The sequence below is a fragment of the Ambystoma mexicanum genome, chromosome 2p (genome assembly GCF_040938575.1).
Source record: "Ambystoma mexicanum isolate Mex_15411 chromosome 2p, UKY_AmexF1_1, whole genome shotgun sequence".
NCBI lineage: Eukaryota > Metazoa > Chordata > Amphibia > Caudata > Ambystomatidae > Ambystoma > Ambystoma mexicanum.
This window is the reverse complement of record NC_090923.1, coordinates 929690169-929706333: the sequence shown is the minus strand read 5'-3', so window position 1 is coordinate 929706333 and position 16165 is coordinate 929690169. Positions and strand designations below refer to the sequence as shown.

Here is a 16165-nt window from a genome sequence, read left to right as displayed (position 1 = left end):
GCATGACCCAAGGGTCAAAAGTACTCTGGTACTGTGGCTGAACAGCAATCAAAGCAGGGTCACCAGCATAAAGCAGAGCAAGGGCCGCCAGGCTCTTTGTATGTCAGTTGTATTCAAACTTTTTTATGCTGATCTCCCCCGGCCCCTTGAGTAGAAATATAGCTGCAAAGCCGCCCTGGAGTACAATTCTTGTTGCTTGGACCCTCCAGATGCCATATCTGATTATATTTTCTATTAAAAGCATTCATTGTACTCCCTTTTTCAAGGGCCTCAAGACCCCTCTGGACGTCCTTCAGCCCCCCATAGGGGGGTCAGCCCCACAGTCTGAAGACCACTGATGTATGTCCTGCAGCAGCAGTTCAGTCATGAGCCTGAGGGAGAGTGTGGTTTACATCATGGGGAATCCGTAAGCAGAGGCCATGATACCTTCAGGTGCAGGGTGCATTACTAGGCCAATTTCCTCTCTCTAATATTGAGTAGCACAAGAGGATGAATTCACTCTCTATGCACCCCCGTTACCAAACTCATTGGTCCTGCTATGTGTTATGTCATGTTACAAAGATTTGATACTGTGCCAAATTACGACCATAGTGAGCACGGATGCTTGTCTGGAAGTAGACGTACTATGACCCCACCAGGGGAAACCAGACTGTATTCTGTGGAGGAAGGGGGGAAAGGGACAGAAGTGTAGGGATACAGGAAGGTGAGTAAAGATAAAACAAGCAGGGCCTCAAGCAGAGGTGAGGCGGTTTAAAAGGCAAGGGCTGGTGTTTGTGACAGTTTCGGTGCATGTTGATTCAGCCAACGTGGACCAGACATATGGAGTTCAGAACATGGCAGAAGGTCGGCTCAAAAGTGCCTGCAGGTGCAGGGAGTATTTAATTGAGGACAGTTTTAAGAAAGCTGAATGTAAAGAATTGTAGTGTGTGGCTATGTGATGGACTCGAGATGTGCTGAAGCTAACTCCTTAAAATGTGAATTCTTTATGCTGTCATGGAATGTGTTTAATTTTTCTGACCAAACACAGTCCAGAGTAGTATTATTGGGACAGCCAAACCTGCAGGCCATGAGTGTCCAAGTCAAGAATAGACTGTGTGATAGGTGAATGTAACTAGAAGAGGCGAGGGACTGGATGGGCGTCGGTCTTTCAGTATGCAGCGAAAACCTGCCATTCTGTAGGAATGTGCATCCTCCTGGCCCCCTAATTGTGTGAAATGTTAGAGAGCCTAGGTCGCAATATGGCTCGCTTTCCAAGCTACATCTACTAATGCTGTAGCGGCAGTCCATCTAGTACTGGTCAAGCAAAAATAAACTAGGAATGCCTAATTGACTGTGGGCAAAGATGGAGAGGGTAACTTAGACACCCATAAATTATCCCAACTGTTACTAACACAGAAGAAAATAGTAAGACTGTTCCCAAGTACCTTACGTATTGAGAATACTGATAGCTGGAAGGTAAGGAAAATAACCTTTGAAAAGGGAATGACCTGGCAACATTCTCCAGCCCTCCGGAAAACCGGGTGTCGGCAAAAGGACGCAATACCGTGACAAACACACATAGGCGAGGCAGTGGTGGACCATCATGTGGCTCAAGAGATCGAAACTTAATTTTAGAGTGATTCAAAACACGCTTCCACACTTCTGGGGTTCTCCCGTTGGACCAATAGGTGCCTTGCAGCCCCGCTGAGCAGCCCAAGTCCCAAGGCATTGCCGGTGACAGATGCTGATTTGGCCCATTTTTGTGTCCCGAAAAGGACACCGCCGGCTGTCTGAGACTTATGCAGCAGCCAAGATAAGGACTGGAACCATAACCCTCTGGAAAATGTTGAAACAATGATCGCAGTGAACTAATTAACCGGGGACTGAGATGCTGCCTGTTCTAAATAGAAGAATAGACTCTGACAAAATCCAATGCCACGAGTGGTTTGGTGTGATTCCTGGCTCCATTGCAGCCTGTAAGTGACTCTAGGCATTTCAAATAATATTATGTATTGGATCCTGAAGAACGTGTAAGAAATAAAAAGCCCACTGAAACCAATCGACCATAAACAAAAGGGATGTCTGACCAGAGACCAAGACACCTGGGAAAATCATTTTGGAATGTTAATCAATTCCAGTGAGCAGATGATTGGGAAGAAATAAACTTAGGCTATCTTCCCACTGTGCTTACACTCCGCTGTTCACTGGATTGTTTGTGCTTTTGCAGAAATCGCCAATGTGGCTTACACATTGGCTCTGTAAACTTGTATTCCCAGTAGGCTACGGGTCAGTCTCATTTTCTATCCCCTGACACTAGGTAAGCGGTGCATCGGTGCATACTAGGGTTAGGCGCTCTACGAGGGATAGTATTGGAGGGAAGGAATAGTAGAATTTATGAATGTGTGATTTTTTCAAGTAACATGTAGAGCTCTGAACTTCATTGTGTGATAATACTATGGGCCTTTGGTTCAGGTCCTGTGGCCCCGTTTGGTCCTACATTATATTGTGTGCCCATTCTTGTCACCAGTGACCTGATTGCTTCCCGAGACCAAATGCAGAAGGTAAGAGCTGGAGACCCTCCACAAAAGGAACGTCCCTCCACCCAAATGCAAACCCTCCACAGTGATATTACCAAAGGTATTGAATTGATATTTTATTTCTATTGCGCTCATACACAAGAGTTTCACTGCGCCACAAAGCAAGGGAGGGGAACAGGGTAGAACAAAAACAACAATCTTACTAGGCCCAATGACATTGAGAACACGCAAGTGCATGGGGGAAGGGGAGAGGAAAAGTGCAAGGATGAAGGGAGAGGTGGAAAGTGCAGAGCAAAAGGAGAAAAGAATAAATAATAATAAATAAATAATAAAAACAAACAAAAGTGGTAGTGCAGCCAGCAAGTGGCAAGTGCTGAGTTTAAGGCAGACAGGGTAGGTCTGATAAGTTCAGGAAGAAAAAAAAGGGTGGACTGTAATGGTACAGATACAGACCCCAGTGCAAGGGGTGGCCCGGAGGCAGTGCGGGAGGGTGACAGGGTGAGCAGGAACCTGGGCCCGGAGGACAGAGGGTGGCCAGGTGCACAGTGTCAAGAGAGAACAGATCAGAAGGGGAGAGGGGGACGAAGGCAGAAGCAAAGAGGAATGTCTTGAGGTGCTTCCGGAACCGGAGATGATTCTCCTCAAGTTTTAGAGTGGCAGGGAGGCTGTTCCAGAGGGAGGCCCCAGCCGAAGACAGAGATCTACCCCCAGCTTGTTTCTTTGAAAAACGACTGACCCTGAGGGAGTTAGAGGTAGAAGAGCGAAGAGCTCGAGAGGGGAGGTATTTGTGGAGGGATAGCTGAAGGTATTTTGGACCCAGGCCCCAGAAAGCCTTGTGAACAATGCAGGGGGTTTTGAATTTAATCCTTGCATCCAGTGGGAGCCAATGGAGAGATTTCAGAGCTGGAGAGTTATGATCCCAGGGCTTGAGGCCAAGGACAAGTCTCGCAATCCTGTTCTGGATTAGTTGCAGAGGGCATAGAGTAGAGGCAGGTAGGTTTAGAAAGAGGCTGTTACAATAGTCCAACCTAGAGAGAACCAGAGCTTGAGAGACAGTGGGCTTCTGGGGGAAGGAGAGGAAGAGCAGAGTACCTCTGAGGAGGTGCAGAAGGAAGTTTGACTTTTTATAGACATCACATATGTGGGCGAAGAAGGAAAGTGTGGAGTCAAAGATGACCCGAGGTTCTTAACCTCACAGGTGGGGGTAGGAGGAGGGCCAAGGGAGGCCGGCCAGAGAGTGAGGGGAAAGGATGGAGAAGGTGTTGCAATGAGGAGGATCTCAGTCCTGCTGGCATTCAGACAAAGATCATTGGCGGAACACCAATCTTGAATGGCAGTTAGGCAATCAGAGATGAGAGAGGGAGAGGAGGTGGCTTGGCTAAGGGCAGCCTGAAAATGAGCTGAGTGTCATCAGCGTAGCACTGGAAATTTGAGCAGAACAAGGCAATGCAGTGGGCGAGAGTTGCCAGGTATTGGTTGAAAAGCCAGGGCGAGAGGTTAGATCCCTGGGGAACACCCCAGGTAGAGAGGGAGATAGATGATAGAAAAGGACCCCATTATGACCTGGGAGGGTAGATCAGAGAGGAAAGAGGTCAGCCAGGCCAGAGCCTGATCGGTCATACCCAGGTTATCATGGAGATGGTTGAGCAGGATGGTATGGTTGACTGTGTCAAAGGCAGAAGAGAGATCGAGTAGGATGAGGACAGAGGGAATGTTAGAGTCAAGGTTGGAGAGCAGATCTTCACGGATGTTCAGGAGAGCAGTTTCCGTGCTTCTGGCAGCTCTGAAGACAGACTGGTGGTCATGGAGACAGTCAACAGAATCAGAATGAAGGTTAAGCTGGGAGATGGCCAGATTTTCCAGGAGTTTGCCCAGAAAGGGAGTAATGGAAATTAGGCGATAGTTAGCCAGACAGGAAGGATCAGTTGTGGGTTTCTTGAGAAGAGGATGCACACGGGAGTGCTTCAGAGGGGAGGGGAGGTATCCTGAGGCAAAGGAGTGGTTGCAAAAATCAGCAAGGGCTGGAGCAAGGGTGTCAATGTGGTCCTTGATGGTTTTAGAGGAACAGGGATGAACGTGTTTTGACAAGGCTTTCATAGATCGGAATTGTCTAGCGATCTCATCAGGGGAGAAAAGAGGAAAGGGTGTGAAGGGGGTGGGGTGGTGGCTGAGGGAGGGTCAGCAAGCACAGATGAAGAGGGTAAAGGAGGGGGAGGGGAGGAGAGGGTGGACAGCATGTTCTGGGTTTTTGAGATAAAGTGAGAGGCAAGGGCATTGCAAAGAGCCTGGGAGGCAACAGGAGGGGTAGAGACTGCAGCAGGGTTGGCCAGCTCCTTGCAGATTTTAAAGAGTTCGGCCGAGTTGTTAGATGCCGCAGAGACACAGGCTTGAATGTGGACTCTCTTCTTGGTGAGGACAGAGAGTCGATATTGACTTTGGAGCAGGTGACAGGCCAGTTTGTCAGACACTGAACAAGAAGCCCTCCATTTCCTCTCAGCTGCCCTGCACTTACGTTTAAGTGTAGCTAGTTCGGAGTCATACCAGGAATTGCTTTTGGCTTTTCACTTCAAGCGGATCCTCATGACAGGGGCAAGAGCATCAAGAGTATCAGAAATAGAAGAGTAGAGAAGGGATAGGGCTGTGTCCGGGTGTGAGTCAGCTAGAGGAGGGGGAGGGTGTGTGAAGGTGGCAACAAAAGCCTCAACTGACACCCGCTTCATGGGCCGTATGTCCAAGAAAGTTGGTGGCAATGTAGGGGTAGGCTTGGCTTGGGGGGAAGAGAGTGAGAGATTAGAGGAGAGGAGGCAGTGGTCAGTCCAGGAGAGAGGAGTGGTCAGAGGGATTGAGAGGGGGAGGCCAGAGGAGATCAAGACATCAAGTGTTTGACCTGCAGAATGCGTCGAGCCAGAGGGGAGGATAGAGAGAGAGAAGGAATTGTAGAGGTCACGAAAGAGCAAAGATGAGGGACAGGGAGAATCGAGATGGATGTTGAGGTAGTCCTGTACCATGGAATACATGCTATTCCATCCCGTAGAGAGCATAGTACCCACCAATCAATAGCGAGCACACAGCCTTTTACTGGGAAGGTCATTACTTATTGATGATCCTGGGTATCAAACAGAGAGGGACACATCCTCTAGAGTGGGCTGAGATTGCACGCTCCTGATGTGGGTCAATGCAGAGCAGGTAGTGCTGAGGATCTGGGGAGAAGCATGGAAGGGTGGACACGGCTGCACAGGGAACCTAGGGACAGTGAGGATACTGTTGTTCCTATACCCCAAACCTCATGTGTGTCTGGGTTAGCCTGAGAGGAGTACCTTTCCAACATGTGCTATGCTGCAAGAAAAGGAGCATGCAAGATACACAAGCTTTGGAGGAGAGGCATGAATCCAAGATAATGTACTAGCAACAATGGATTTAGTTTTATTTTATTGTGTATTTCTAAGGTGCCTATGAATCAAGTCAATTGTGTTTCAAAGCAACCACAGGTCAGTGGGTGGCAAGGTAAGTGCTGGGTGCGGGCGAGTGCTGGGTGAGGGAGGAGGCTGAAGGCGATTGGTGTAGGAGGCCAGGGCCCAAGAGGACACATAAGGGTCCTGGTCGCCAATCTCAGCCACTGTGCGTTTTTAGCAAAGGAGGGAGGAAGGCAAGGGGGACGTGAAAAGAAAAGTCTTGAGAAGCCTCTGGAATTTGAGGAGATCTGGCTCAAGATATAGAGGAAGGGGGAGGCTGTTCCATAGAAGGAGCCAGCAGAGGAAAGAGATCACCCACCAGCTCTCTGTTTAGCAAAGCGCTTGACACACAGAAGGTTGGTGTCGGAGGAACGTAAAGATCTGGAGGGAGAGTATTTAGTGAGAGCAAGTTGTAGATAGTGAGGTCCCCGCCCGAGACAGCCTTATGGATGATGTAGAGGGATTTTAACTTGATCCATGAGCTTGGGGATACCAACAGGACCCACATACATGCCAACCCTCTGGCCTATCTTTCCCTTTTTCCCCATCTCTAAACATGTTATCTTATGCTAGGAATCTTCTACACATTGCACCAAATCACCACTGCAGCAGTCCCAGAATACACAAGCCTGCCAGGAAGCAGTGGCACTACCCCCCAACCTGTAGACATTGGATATCACAATAGCAAAATCACATTAGGGCACAAATTACATAGGAACACCCTGGAGCAAAATTATATTAAGGTACAAATCCCATTGAAACACACTGGAGAAAAAACCCAGTAGGGCATAAATTACATTGAGACATGCAGCCACTAGGGCAATAATTACATTGGGTTTCCGTAAGCAAAATTACATTAGGGCATGAATTACATTGGAACACCAGAGAACAAAATCAGAGTACTGCACAAATTCCCACTAGAAGAGCCAATAGCATGAGCACAGTAGAACCTGCATTGCATTGGGACAACCCACTGCAAAATCACAATTGGGCATACATTATAATTGGGGAACCCAGTAGAAACATTACAGTACTTCACAAATTGCCATGTCACATAAAGGAGCCAAATCACAGCAGGATTTGTGTTACAATCATGACACAGAGGAGCAAAATCAATATAGTGCACAAATTGCATTGAGGCCCCTAAGAGCAAGGGCTGAATAGGGTATGAATTACAGTGAGACCCCGAGAAGCCGAATCACAGTAGTGAATGAGATGCATTGCGACACCCATGAGTAAAATCAGAGTAGTGACCCATTTACCTTAGGGCACCTCAGCCCCAAACTAAAGTGTGGTATGAATTACATTGGGATGCCCATGAGGAAAAACATTGCATGGCACAAACTACATTAGTACACTCAGGAGCAACATCATAGTAGGCTGCCACTTACAATGGAACACCCAGGAGCAACAATTACATTAGTACATGAAATATATCTGACATTGTCCCTTATCACGTTGCAGAGCTGTCTAAGTCCAGCTCCGGTGGTGTGGCAGAGCAGTGTAAGGGTGGCACATGAATAGGGAAAGAGCCCTCAGCCCATGCCCGAGCATGGAGCCTTGGGAGGCACTGTCCTGTACCTGGTTGTAGAGTGGTCAGTGCCCATGCTGGTTGGCATGGCGTAGCAGCACCTGGGTGACACATAGAGTACAGAAACAGGCAGGAACCTATGCCTGGGCAAAGCTTTCTTACTGGGGATCTTGTTCTAGAATGGTAGGGGGGTCACATTGTCTCCAGGGGCAATTGCAAGCTGTTTGACTCTTAACCATTGTAAGGAATGCTTAATATAAATGGAATTCAGTTGATTGAACTCAACACAATGGGCCTCATTACGACTTCGGCTGTAGCCATGCCGCCGAAATCGGGCCCGGGGTCCCAGAATGGGGAATTACTGGGCCATTCTGAGTTCGGAGGGCCCGGTGATTCCTCCCTCCTGGAACCCGGGTCCGGACCTTCCCCATTCCCATCTGAGCCCCTATAGGGCTCAATAGGAATGGGAGAGGGTGCAAACAAAGGGCCGATTATGAGCGGCCCGTTGTTTGCTCCCTCTTCCCCTCACGGGACCCGGTAAGGACACCTGGTTTCACCAGGCATTACTTACCGGGTTCCGCGAGAGGAGCATGTAACGAGGCGGAACGGGTTTAACGGGTCCGCCTCCTTTAGCGGAGCCCATTAACCCGTTACACCTCAGTCGTAATGAGGCCCAATGTGTTTGGATGGTGAATTTCCGTTATATAAAAGCTCCCACCACAATGTTACAGGGGGACTGATGTTAGAAGAAGACATGTGTGTCCTTCTTATCCCTGCTCCTCCAGACGGATAACTATATTCTGTAAAAATCTAGGCCCGGATGGTCTTTGCAACTTAGTTTTGAAAGGCGATCCGCAATGGTGGGCCTCATTTCTTTTCCAGATATGTGAAATGGGGAGGGTCCCTTACTCTTGGAAGTGTCTATTCTAATTCCCATGCAGAAGAAGGGGCTGCACAGCCACCCAGCAAATTATAGACTCTGGGCTATGTTGGATTGCAGCTCCAAGGTATTTGCAAACTCACTGTTGGAGCTGCTCTCCAGCCGGGTTGTAGAGAAGGGACTGTTGAATTTTCGGGAAATATTTTTCAGAAAGGGATGTGGTATCACGCAGTTGATATGGACTCTGCTGACCCTAATCTCAGATTCTCAATGCTGTGCAGGAACAGAGCTATACTTATGATTCATCGATTGCTCAGCAGCTTTCGACAGTGTGATAAGAACAAAACTCTGGGGAAAGCTGGCTCGATGGGCATAGACTCGTCGTTCCTGTAGTTCATCAAGGCGTTCTATAGTGAGACTCGGTCAGGATCAGATTGTCCCAAGAGGGGTAGCTTTCAGATCCTTCACCACTAAGCGTGGGTTGAAGCAGGGGTGCCCTTTGGCCCCCCTGCTCTTCAACCTCTACATATCGGAGCTACCCCTGGCATTGAAACCTGTTAAAAATCACCCGCCCCGGCATGGTGAGGATCTTATTTACTGCTTAAAAAATGCAGTCGATACAGTGATCCTGGACCGTACACCAGTAGGCCTGCAACGCTCGCTTGAAGCTCTATTTGCGTTTTGTAGAGAGCATGGCCTCAGCCCTAATGTAACAAAGACAAAAATAATGGTCTGTGGGAAGGGGGCCTATGGTGGAAATTAGGTGGTGTCATGTTAGATCAGGTATACAAATATAAGTAAGTATCTGGGCGTTTTTATTTGGGCCTCTTGGTCGGGCCCTCAGATGGCAGAGAGGATCTCGCATAGGGCATGGCAAAAATGGCTCTCAATTAAGAGAATTATTGACAGACACGGAGGGTGATCTAGAGAAACAAACATCATTGCTTACAAGTGCTCAACCATCCCGGGCATACCTTTGAGATGCAAGTGTTCCCGTTGGGGACAGTCGCTTGCCTCCCTAAGTTGGAAGCCAAAATTCTCTGCTTGCTCTTGGTCCTACCGGGAAGTGCCCTGTAGAGGCAATGAGATTGGAGTTGGGAGTCTCGTCTCTGCATTCACTTGGGAAGACTGCAGTCTGCAGGTTGTCGTCCAAAATGTATTATGGTTGTTGCTGTAACACTTTGTTGTGTCGGGTGACTGTGCTCTCTATCATATTTTCCAAGAGTATATGGTTCCGGGATCGGGAGTTAATGGTGAAGTGCCATTTAGCGGCGATTGGTGTGCATAGGGTTACAGACTCATGGTTGGACTTCAACTTAGAGAAAATAGAAGAGAAAAACAGACTTCCTGATGCTGGGGAGGCACTGGACTACTTGGCTAAGCTTCGTAAATTTGTGACTTTCTTGCAAGAGGGTTTCTCTCTATGCTCCCGAGGTCTTATTTGATAAAGCTTCAGTCCCTGGCATTGAGTAGATTAATTTTATCATCGTGATTGTCCACTCTCCCTGTGTGGGAAAACACAGTGGCTTGGGGGAGAGATTGTGTAAACTCTGCTCAAAGCGGATGGAGCCCCTACAATACATTTTGACACAATGTGATGCCCTTATTATAGAGTATAGTAGAGCTTACAGCCACTTTGCCGATCATGCTTCGGACCAATTCTGGAGTACAATTTACCACGCTGAGTCCTTGGTCATCACTGCGGCAGCTTTCCATGTACCGCAATTAGTGGCCAGCAAATTGTCTATCACATACTAAAGATCTCATTTTAAAATCTAAAGTGTTCTCAGTGATTTTTATATAGATGTTATGGTTTTTGATCGGTTTGTTTTGGGAAACATTTATTTATATGGGTGTGCTAGCTGCATTTGGAATTCATGTGATGTTTTGTGAATTGCTTAACCAGATATTTATTGATTCGCAATGCTGTTTTAATAATGGCGGTAGTCACAATTGTCAGATGGTGGACATTTTTAATCAGCGTAAAATGTACAAAATGTGACAAAATGCACTTAATAAAACAAAAAATAAAAACATTGGGGTCATTAAGACCCTGGCGGTAGAGGGTTAACAGGGCCGGTAGAGCTGGCGGCCCCGTTAACCCTCTACCGCCTCATTACTATTATTATTATTATTAGTATTATTACGAGGTCTCCTTGCGGGACCCGCTAAGGACGTCTGGTAAAACCAGTCGTCCTTAGCGGGTCCTGCGAGCAGACCAGGATGCAAACAACGGGCCCCTCATTAACGGGCCCATTCTTTGCATCCTCCCCATTCCCATTGAGGTCTATAGGGGCTCGAATGGGAATGGGGATGTACCGGGTCCGGTTTCCCGGGAAGGGGAATTACTGGGCCCTCCAAGGTTGGAATAGCCCGGTACTTCACCATTCCTGGAACCCGGACCCAGTGCCCGGTATGGGGCTAGCCATGCCGCTAATAGCGGCATGGCTATCCGCCTACCCCCATACTTGTAATGAGGCCCATTTTATACGTGCATTGTTTTTCATTTCGGCAATGTGCATCTCATTAAAAAAATGTGCTGCCCAAATAACCCATTTATAGAGTGTTTCATTGTGCAGCTAGAGCCGTCACGATTGGGGGGCAAAGTCGCAAATTGTCCTGAGCCTCGCTCTTGTGAGGGCCTTGCAGCGATTAGCCCCTGAGTATCAGGTTGCACAGTGCCCCCGTGTTCATTATTTACACTGGGGCTGTGCTGTCTGTTTAGTTTAGTTTAGTTTAGTTTAGTTTATTATTTGTAGGGCGCACCAAGCCCTGGAGCATCAGGGCGCACAAGACAAGAATATGCTCAACTTTGTTACAGGTACATCTACATAATCATAGTACATTCAGCAATAAATAAAATATATACAGGTACATGTGCATGGTCATAATGCAGTATACAATAAGCAAGAATGAGCAGGGCTGGAGCTAGGTCCAGACAAGAGGTGAACAATGTGGAGGTGATATACAGTGGAATAAGTACAGTAATATACAATGGTGTAAAATACAGAACGTGGTATCAGAGCTGGGGCATGCAGGTGGGTCGCTAGTAGGGACAGTCAGGTCAAGCAGGTCGGATTAGTTAGATGTCATTAGCTCTCAGCCACTTGGTCAAATTCTGCCTGAATTTCGTAAAGGGCTGGGGTTCTCTTATGTCATGTGGTAGGGAGTTCCAAAGCTGTGCTGCTTTGACTGCAAAGCTATGTCCTCCAATAGTGGCACGTTTAAAGCGAGGGACATAGAGGCAATTCGCATTGACCATTCTTGTTGGTCAAGGTGAGGTTCTTAAGTGTAGCCTGTCCATGAGGTAGGGTGGTGCCATGTTATTAAGGCACTTGTGAGTAAGGGAGGCAATTTTAAGTTGGATTTTGTCCTGAGTGGATAGCCATTTATATTCTCTTCTTATAGAGGAGATATGCTCTTTCCTGTTGATCTTAAGCGCGGCTCTCAGGGCATTATTCTGTAGGACCTGGATTTTTTGGATAGTCTGTTTGTTAGCCCCAATGTAGAGACCATTACAGTAGTCCAGTTTGGACAGTATGAGGGCTCTGGCAAGCGTGATGCAGCTGTCTGTAGAGAGGAATTGCTTGCTGGCTCTAATGAGTTTGCAAGTATATGCTGTAGAAGAGGCTAGGGAGTTGACTTGTTTGCCAAAGTTTAAGGTGGCGTCAAGGTAAAAGCCTAGGGTCTTGACTTCCTTTGCTACTTTGATATTGTTCCCATCGATAATGAAGCTGGCATAGTCAGTGTTAAGTTTAGATATGTATGTCGGGGTGCCTAGAATTATGAGCTCAGTTTTGTCGTCGTTCAGGCATAAGCCGTGTGTGGCCATCCATGCCTGAACGATGCTGTACATTTTATTCACTAAGGCCAGATCCACAACGTAATCTCCTGAAAGCGGAAAGAGGATCTGGGTATCGTCTGCATAGTTGGTGTAGGCCAGGCTTGTCCAACCTTTTTGAATGTGGGGCCGAAGCATTAACTTTTTGTCACCCAGTGGGCCGGCGAGCCAAAAGTCAACAACCTCACCCAAAGCAGTATATTAAAAAGCAATATTGTGTGACCTTTGACACAATAGCATCACAGGCAGTGATAGCCATGCAGTCCCAAGGATAGCTTTTGGTGTCATGGGCAGTGATCAAAGGTTAGTTGCTTGTGATTTCTTTCAGTGTCTATGTGTTAATATTTTTCTGAAATAGTGGGGGCGACCGAGCGTAGTGAGGGAGCTACAATGTTCTAGGGAGGGTTTGGGGGGGATCCCCCCCAAGAATTTTTTTTCAAATATGGGGTTGAAATGGTGCATTTTACAGCAGAAAAGGTGACCAAAAAGCCATAAGTGTACAATCAGTTCTAAAGGGGAACATGAAAATTCCATGTCACCAACAGCAGAAAAGAACATTTTACAACACAACACATTTTAATGATCAATGTGTCCACAGTGTAAGACAGCACTGTCACTGATGTAACACATTGTCATGCTGGTTGTACCCAAAATATGCCTCTGTAGCAACATGTCTATGCTGGCTGTTCCCAATTTAGGCCAGCATTGTCCTGTACAAAGCATGATTGATGCTGCCTGAGCATGTGCAGTGTGCCCAATACATATGGCAGCTTATCTCTGTAATACACATTACTTCTGTGGTGATGAAAGAAGCATAATTCAATACAACAGATAAAATGTTGAAAAGCGATCACCCAAAGGTGAACCTAATTGAAGAAACGCAATGTGAGCACAATCTAAAAGTATGCAACCTAGCAGGCCTAGTGCACACTTTACCTTTTCTTTCACCAATAAATCGGGGGGGAGAGCGCGAACGCAGTCCCCCACTACCAGAAATAATGCAGTCGTGTATCCCGCATTTGGGAACATAGCAGGGGTCAGCAAATCCGATGTGCAATGGGTAAGCCTCACCCTGGGAGATCTGCCCTTGAGATCACATTCTCCCCTGCCAGCTAAGTATGAGTTGCATGCAAGAGGGCAGGGGTTGGGTCAGTTCTGGGAAGCCCTGCTAAGCGAGGGTGAGAAGGCAGGCCCTGACCCAGCCCCAACCCCCCAATCCCCAGAAGCTCTGAGCGTCTGCAGAGCTGCCTGTCCCGCGTGTAGGGGGAAGCTCCAGCAGGCAGAGCCCAGCAGAAGAGCAGATTGTAGCGCAGTTCCTTTCTCCCATCAGGTGCTGCTCGGCCCGAGATTTCTATAAATAGTAGGATGGCTTGAGCAGGCCTGTTGCAGTCTGCCCACTGGCCTGTCAGCCCCACACGGGCCCATGGCCCTCCTGAGCGTAGCTGCTCAGCACTGGCCCCATTCACACCATCATAATCATCCTGGACCTCGACGCTCCACCACCCCTGAATCTCAGAGTTCTGCTCAATGACAATGCTGAAGCTTTGACATCTTTGCTGTAACCATATGCCGTGTTGTGTCAGCCGAGCCTGCACAGCGCCAAAGGCAAGTATTCCCTTGTCAGGGCCCAGAGGTCACTGAGTCTTCCAGTGCCATCCACTTGGCACGGCCTACTGTTCCCAGCGTTTTCTACCCACAAATCAGCACCACTGCCAAACAGAACTGCATCATTGGGGCCCATCGCTGCTGTTCTCCGACTTGACCCCAGCCCAGCGCAAAGGCACCCATGCTTCTGGTCTGATGTTGAAAAGCCTGGCTCTGCTGAGATCCGAAAGACAAGAACTAAGGTATTTTGGGAACATAGTACTATTGTTTTTTGTGTTGCAACTGTATCAGCTCACACCTCTCCTGAAGGGTGTAGGCTGCCCTCAGACTGCGCTACCAAAAGAGTGAAAATAAGTTATACCTTTTGGGCTTGCCTGTTTCACTTTTATGATTGGGATCACTGCTGCATGGGTATTAAGCGCGTTATAAATAACCTATCATACCACTCGTATTTTCTCCAGAGCTGCAGCAACTATTCGAAGTGTACTCCGATCCATTTTGTGAACAAACTCAATCCACTAACAAACGAAAACTTTGGTTCCCATTGATTTGGATTTGGATTTTGTTTCCTTTCTATACATTTCTGGAGAGCATTTTTTGAAAGGTTGTTCTTGAGTGTGTAGATTATTTGCTATTGCCCACTTTTGCTGAATGGCAATTTCGACAAAACATTTTTTTGCCGCATTTTTTTACGCTTTTTTACCCAAAAAATATAGATGGTAATTTTGGGTAAGGTATATAGAAAGTGAGGGTGCAGGGATTCTGCCACCGGTTTTTGTTGTAAAAAAGCAATAAAATTGACCCAAATGAATGTGGTGAAATTGGCATTCGCCATAAAAAAGGCAGAGAAAGTTTATTGATACGATTATTTATGTGTCCACAGGTCAATCACAGCATGGCTGGGATTTGTAAGGGGGCCATGGTGATTGAATCAGGTTTACTGGTGAAAGTATGGGGATCCAGCACAGAGCGGCTCCTTTTGTGCCAATGTTTCCAAGTCTCCCCCCAAAAATATTGTGACTGATGATGCTGATAGCAGTCTAGAATTCTCATTTGTCTTGTTCTTTTATGTGTCCCGAATAGAGCACAGAGGAGTTTTGTGCACAGGCACATTTAAAAAAAAAAATGTAAAAAAAAAAAATTTTTTTTTTTTTTTTTTTACTCAAGCATTGTCCAACATACGGCCTGGCGGGCCACATAAAATGGCTTGGCGGGCCGCATTGTGGCCCGCGGGCCGTACCTTGGACAACCTTGGTGTAGGCGATACCCAGATGATCCATTTCGTCAAAGAGCGGCTTTGTAAATATGTTATAGAGGGTTGGTGATACACAAGATCCCTGGGGTACACCGCACGTTATAGGGATCGGGTCAGCTGAGGCTGATGGAGAGAAGACTCTCATGGTGCGGTTATTCAGGAAGGATTTGATCCATAATATGGCCTCTTTAGAGAAGTGAGCAGCAGAGTCTAGGTGGCTGCATAAGACTGTATGGTCGACTAAATCGAACGCTGCTGAGAGGTCTAGCAAGAGGAGTAAGGCTGCTTGGCCATTGTCCCTACATTGATCTATTTGGGTCTTGAGATCGATAAGGGCAGTCTCTGTTCCATGCTGGGGACGGAATCCAGATTGGCGGGTTCCGAGCAGGTGGTTGGATTCAAGGAAATTTTGTATTTGCATGTATGCCACTTTGTCTAAAATTTTTAGAAGAAAGGGCACAGTCGTGATAGGCCTAAAATTGGTGGGTATGGCAGGGTCGAGGGTTTACTTCTTTAGGAGTGGCAGGACCCACGACTCTTTAAGATTTTTCGGTACAATGCCGGTAGTGAAGGATGAGTTGATGAGTTTAGTTATGAATGGCGATAGTTCTCTCGCAGCATCCTTGATTAATTGTGCAGGGCATTGGTCACCTTTACAGTTGGATGGTTTAAGTCCCAGGATCACTTTTTCGACTTCAATGGTAGATACCTTGGAGAAGCAGAAACGTGTTATTTGTTTAGATTTAAGTGGGGGTGCTGGGGTTAGAGGGTCCTGAGGTGTGAGAGATGCTTTTTTGAGGGCGATTTTATTTTGTAAATTGACTACTTTGTTGGTGAGGGCAAACTGAATGTCTGAGCACCATTTTTTGTCCTTGGTGCAGTTTTCTTGGGGAATGATGGGTGTTTCCAGCTCTTTCAAGATACTGAACAGTTCTCTGACACTTGATTTAGATTGGGATATTCTAGTATTGTATGTTTCCTGTTTGGCTAGTAGGATATCTTTTTTGTATTGGGATGATATCTTTGCAAGGTTTAGTTTGTTTTCTACTGTAGGAGTAAGTCTCCATTTGGATTCTAGTTTTCTT

General features: G+C 47.1%; 1 non-coding gene across 1 annotated transcript; it reads right to left on the bottom strand.

The window, feature by feature from the left end:
• Positions 1-13178: 13178 nt before the first annotated feature.
• On the bottom strand, positions 13179-13340 carry LOC138568172 (U1 spliceosomal RNA). The gene has a single exon (XR_011302537.1). It is a non-coding gene; the product is annotated as a U1 spliceosomal RNA (small nuclear RNA).
• Between the last annotated feature and the right edge of the window lie 2825 nt (positions 13341-16165).